We start from the raw sequence: 6253 nt of genomic DNA on the forward strand, positions 1-6253 counted from the left end.
TACTCATCGTCCAAGGATTCCCTCGCCCAAAGATAGGATACGCCTCGACGGAAGCTCCCCTACCAACCTTCTTCCTAAGGGAATGACGATGTCGAGCCAGAGAACCTCTTCAAAGCCCCTAGCCAATACCCCCTCAAAACCCCTAGCCAAGCCCTCTCTAGTTGGGGAAAAGATGGAGAAAAAGAATGCCGAAAATGGGGTTGAATCGGGCTTTAAATAGGGTAGAATCGGGCGACCACACGGGCTCGTGGATTTTTCACACACCCGACCATGTGGAATTTCCACACCAGGGCTGTATAATTTTCACACACGCAGTGGATTCTCTCGAATTCCTATTTTTCTCGGCCGGCTCGAACAAAGAATCGATACAGGAATTTGATTTTGAGATTAAGGACAAGAGAGGGGCTGAAAACCTTGCAGCAGATTATCTATCCCGACTAGAGAATCCCAATCTTGATACTTTTAGAGAGAAATATATCAATGATTCATTTCCTGAGGAACACTTGTACAGTATTCAGACAGTAGAAGAGTGTGAACAACCTTGGTTTGCCGATTTTGCCAACTATTAGTCGGGGGTGTCATCCAAAAAAGGTTTACACATCAACAATGAAAAATAGACTCGTAGTACTATGTGTAGGAAGATCCTTATTTTTAGAATTTGTTCGGATCAGGTTGTTCGAAGATGTGTGTCGCATGAGTAAGGTTTGAGTATCTTAGAACACTGCCATTCAGGACCAACTGGTGGCCACTACAATGCAAACCGAACCTCAAAGAAAATTCTTGATTTAGGATTTTATTGGCCATCACTATTTCAAGACACCCACAAGTTCATACAAGCATGTGATAGATGTCAGAGAGTAGGCAACATTTCTTGCGGGATGAGATGCCTCGTAATTGGAATCAAGCTTGTGAAATTTTTTATGTGTGAGGGATTGACTTCATGGGACCGTTCCCAAGCTCACATGGTTGCAAATTCATTCTCGTGGCAGTCGATTACATGTCTAAATGGGTGGAAGCTCATGCCTTACCAACAAGCATTGCAAGGGCAGTGGTGAAATTCTTAAAGAAACCCTTCTCCAGGTTTGGAACACCATGAGTAATCATTAGCGATCGAGGCACACACTTTTGCAATACTTAGTTTCCAAAAATTCTAAAGTTCTATAATGTCTACCATAAACTCTCAACACCATATCACCCATAAACTAGCGGGCAAGTGGAAGTTTCCAACAGGGATTTAAAAAGAATCTTGGAGAAGAATGTTGCTCAGAACAAAAGAGACTAGGTGGAACACTTGGATAATGCTCTCTGGGCAAACAGAGCTACATATAAGACTCCTATAGGGACCACTCCATACAGATTATTCTATGGAAAAGCCTGCCACTTACCTGTTGAACTTGAACCCGAAGCTTATTGGGCTATTAAATTTCTAAGTCTTGATTTCACTCTTGCAGGTGAGAAGAGGAAGCTTCAATTGAATGAATTGGATAAATGGTGTGCCATGGCGTACGAAAATTCCAAATCTTACAAAGGGTGAAGGAGTACCATGATAGGCATATCAAGCACCCTAAACAATTTCAAGTGGGAGACAAGTTTTACTATTCAACTCCAGGCTAAGACTATTGCAAGGAAAGCTTAGGTCACGTTGGTCTGGTCCATATATGGTTACTCAAGTTTCTCCACACGAAGCAGTTGAAGTAACTCACCCCGAAAAAGGCACTTTTAAGGTGAATGGACAGAGGTTGAAGCTATACTTTAATAACAACAATTCAAAGATAATCGGGGGTAATTTCAAATTATTTGAACCCCCGTGAGGTAAGTGAGAAGGTACGTCAGGCTTGTGACGTTAAACAAGCGCTTATTGGGAGGCAACCCAAACATTCGGGGGTTTATTTTGATATTTGTGTTCATGTTCTTGTTATTTTTCGTATTCTCTTGGAGTTATTAATTTGAATAAGTTCATGCTCTCATTGTTTTATTTATCATGATCATTGTCCATGTGGTTTGTTTTACTTTATTTTTTTATTGTTGAGTCATGCTTGTTTTGGCTATCATTTTATGCATTAGATCGAACTTTTGAACCATTATTTCATGTTGGAGATGATTATAGAACACTTTGTAGACATGCCCATGAATTTGGAGAAGCATTCAAAGCTTTTAAAGTATAATTTTAAGTCCAAAAGGCCTCAATGAGCATCATATCTTATATGTTTTATATCTCATTTTGTGTATTGGGAGTTCTTTCATGCATATAGGTTGTGAAGGCATTGGGAATTCAAAAGGAAGTGAAGATAGGCTAGCAAGGCACAATGTTGAGAGTTCTTGTGTGAATCAAGGAGGAAGACACAAGAGGAGTTCGTGTATGAGGAGATGTGTGCCAACTTCCATGGTTATTGATAAGTTCTTGTGTGATATTAATCGCGAACCATTCTTTCCTTATGTTGAGCATTACTCTTCCTCGGGTGTTTACACTAATATGTGTGCTTTTATGTTACTTTTATGAAGGTAGGGTTGTGAGGCCGAGTATGAAGGAAAGAAGCCAATGTGGATCATAATGCACCGATTTTGGAGGAAATCTTGCTAAGGTTCAAACACGAAGACATAGGTCGGGTGCGAGATGCTAGAGTGTGTGCCAACCTCCTCGTATTTGAGTTAGCACAACCATTTGGAGGGGCACAAGGCGCGTCACACTCAAGCATTCCGACTTATGCACATAGAACAAGATCTCCACCAATTTGTCCATCATTAAAGAAGCAAGTGATCCACAACATGAATGTGTGCCCGCTTTGCGTTACCACGATGAAAGCATGGATTCGGGAAGATATTCGAGCGAATCTCGTAGAAGGACAATGTAGAAAGCATCTGGCAGACCTGCTTATTGCCGGCGGAGAAAAGCAGGGAATTGAGAGAACCCACCTGGCGTGTGGAAATTATCCAAGCCCAGTGTGAAAAATTCCACATGGGCGTGTGGAAGATCCATGATTTGAGCCCTATTTAAAAGCCGATTCATCCCGATTTCGAGCATTCTTTTTCGATCTTTTCCCCTAACTTGAGAGAGGGTTTCGCTAGGGTTTTGAGAGCTATTGGCTAAGGTTTTGGAGAGGTTCTACGGCTCTGACATCGTCATTCCTTCGGAAGAAGGTTGGTAGCGGAGCTTCCGTCAAGGCGTATCCTATACCTGACGAGGGAATCCTTGGACGACGAGTATAGGACTTTCCACAAGACCATCGACACGACCATTGAGGGGGTTTCTTTATGGATTCATTGCTTTTACATTCTATTTCTTTGATTGTACTAAGCTCCATGGAGAGCTAAAACCCCTAGTGGGTACTTGGGTATTTGTGAACCCTAGGATGTATTTGTTTCATTGAATCTCTTTTTAATATGCTTTCAATTAATTGATGTTTTATTGTGAGTTTCCAACCTTGAATGCTTGATTGTATGAAGATTTCCCTAGAGTGACAGTAGGGGTTGAGAGTTCTTGTTGGTAATCTGTGATTGAGTGACATACCACGAGCGTTAGACAAAGCTAGGTTGGAGAGGGTTGAGAGGGTGAGTCGAGAGGTACATGAGCGTCCCCGTTACCCTCCGCCGTGATAGAATCTACCTCCATAATAGAGTGAATGGTCTGAGGGATGTCTCTCCGCTGGGGCTTAGTTGCGCGTGCAACAGAGTGAAGCGTTGAGGTGATCTTAGTATCTAGGGCTTAATCGTGGTTAGGGATCTTCCACCTGGACCAAAGGGTTAGGTCTATAATTAGGAAGAGATTTATCACTTGGAATCCCTAGAGCTCTTTTGCAACTCTATTCGAGAGTGCGAGGTTGAGAGGGTTATCTAATCTCTTATCCGGGGACATGTATAGAGTTAGGCATAGTTGACCTTAGATTTGGGACTATGCAATTAAGATTTCACGACTCACCATTGCATCGATTAGGAAGCATAATAGAGGGTTCTTGCACTTGAAACAATTATCCTAGGGCGGAGCATTATCCGAGTACCCCATCTTTTGATCGATTGCCTTACCTCCTCCTTTTACTCGTGCTCTCTTACTTGTTGCTTTTACTTTTGAGAATTGAATCATTGTCACACTTATTACTATTCATCTTTCACATAGCTAAGAAGCGAATTAAGTGTTTTTATTCCCTACTCACTTTGTGGACCACGATACCCGCTCATTCGAATTATTACTCGACAAACCCGTGCAATCGCGGGATATCATGCAAGGGGACCTTGTTAGTTATGCAAGCCAATTTATTAGTGGAAGGGGCACAAAAGGCGATCCATGTCTCCACATTCCTTCTCTTTGTAAAGATTTCAAGACTTTTCAAGGCGGCTCGATGAAGGAAAAAGCCTTATAGCCTACTACATGATTGTGTTCCCGATTGTGTGGCCTTAAGAGGAGAATGTTTATCATTGCGTTTTTGTGGAATCACTGTAGCAAAATCATATGTGAAATTATTACGGAAGCAACTGTGAGTGAAGTTACTATTCACTCACCCGCTGGAAATTCTGCGTGCCGCATGAAAATTCCTGCAGTCCATGCGGGCGCATGGAAATTCCACAAGGCCAATCCACACGAATTCGACATTATAGCATTGGGGGAGCCATTGGCGACCTAGCTTCGGAGGAACCCTTCAAGATGTGGAACTACCAATCAAGGCCAATCCGCCTGAATTCGAGTGGGTTTTCTCTATTGGTTTTATTGCTTTTTCATTGTATCCATTATTGTTTTGTAACTAGGCCCTATGGAAGACTAAAAGCCTAGTAGGTTTTTGGCCATGTGAACCATAAGATCTATACTTTGTATTGATTCTCTTAATGCTTCTTGTTAATCCAGCGTTGTTTTGAGTTTTAATCTTGTGATTTAATTGCTTCCTAGTGTTGTTAATCCTTGTGGTTGATTTACATTTGCATGATTATTACTTTGATGTGAGAGAGGTCTCCATTTTTGAGTTAGATTGCTAAGATTAAAGATGGTTGAGAGGTGAGCCTTGGGATAGATGAGTGTCCCCTTTCCCTTTGATTGAATGTTTCCTATCTCCAGATTCCTTTTCTCTTTGAAACCATATTTGGTGTGAGGGCTTGAGATTGTTCGATTTCTCCGTCGAGACCTTGTAGGGGGTCGAGGATCCTTTTAGTCGGGAATTAGGGTTGGATCTACATTTTTGAATCGGTTTCACTCTTAGGCTTTCCTTAGAGCATATTGCGGTCATATGATATGTGAGGTGTTGAGATTGGGTGATTTCTCCACGGGACCTTGTAGGTTACTAGTGCCTTTTGCTTGGAGAAGTATTGGTTATCATTGGAATACCTCAACTCATTAGACTCGATTCTAGAGCATTTAGTGAATCTTGAGCTTCATAGAAGATCTTAGGGAATCATTGCCCGAGTACCTCATCTTTAGTGATTGAGACTCTTCTACTTTATTTCTTGCATACTTGTTTACTTTGCATGCAATTAAGTTCACTCTATCATATTCATTGATTCCGACTAGATAATTGAGAAGTGGTTATTGCTAATACTTCCGTTCACTCGTGGATTCGACTACCCGACTCGCTTTGAGTAATGTACTTACTTGACATCCCGTGCACTTGCGGTTTGTCATCATATTAGGAAATGTCGCTCTCATTGTTTTTATTTATCATGATCATTGTCCATGTGGTTGTTTACTTATTTTTATTGTTGAGTAACACTTATTTTGGCTATCATTTCATGCATTAGATCGAACTTTTGAACCATTATTTCATGTTAGAGATTATTTTAGAACACTTTCTAGCCATGCCCATGAGTTTGGAGAAGCATTCAAAGCTTTAAAGAATAATTTTAAGTCCAAAAGGCCTCAATGAGGAGCTAATTGAGGGCCGTTTGGATTTTCCGGAAAAGTTTAGTTTGCTCTAAAGCGGCCTTAATGAGCACCTCATTGAGGGCCGTTTGGATTCTCAAAAAATTTGAACTAAGCCAAACAACCTCAATGGAGGTGCTCATTGCCCTGATTTGGAAATTTCAGCAACTTTACACTACTCAGAGCGAGCCTCGATGAGCACCTCATTGAGATTTTCATATCAGAATCATATTTTACATGGGAACCTTGCCACCTTTTCTCTCTATTCATTCTTCTTCTCTAAACAGAACCCTAACTCTTCATTATCCATAAAAGCATGGCTAAAATCTCACAAAGTATTGTTCTAAATCATCTCCTCATCTCCTTGGGAAGTAGATGCTAGTAGTTCTTCTTCAAGCTAAACTCAAGTGCTCT

This window comes from Dioscorea cayenensis, chromosome 5, assembly GCF_009730915.1.
Source record: "Dioscorea cayenensis subsp. rotundata cultivar TDr96_F1 chromosome 5, TDr96_F1_v2_PseudoChromosome.rev07_lg8_w22 25.fasta, whole genome shotgun sequence".
In the NCBI taxonomy this organism is placed as follows: domain Eukaryota; kingdom Viridiplantae; phylum Streptophyta; class Magnoliopsida; order Dioscoreales; family Dioscoreaceae; genus Dioscorea; species Dioscorea cayenensis.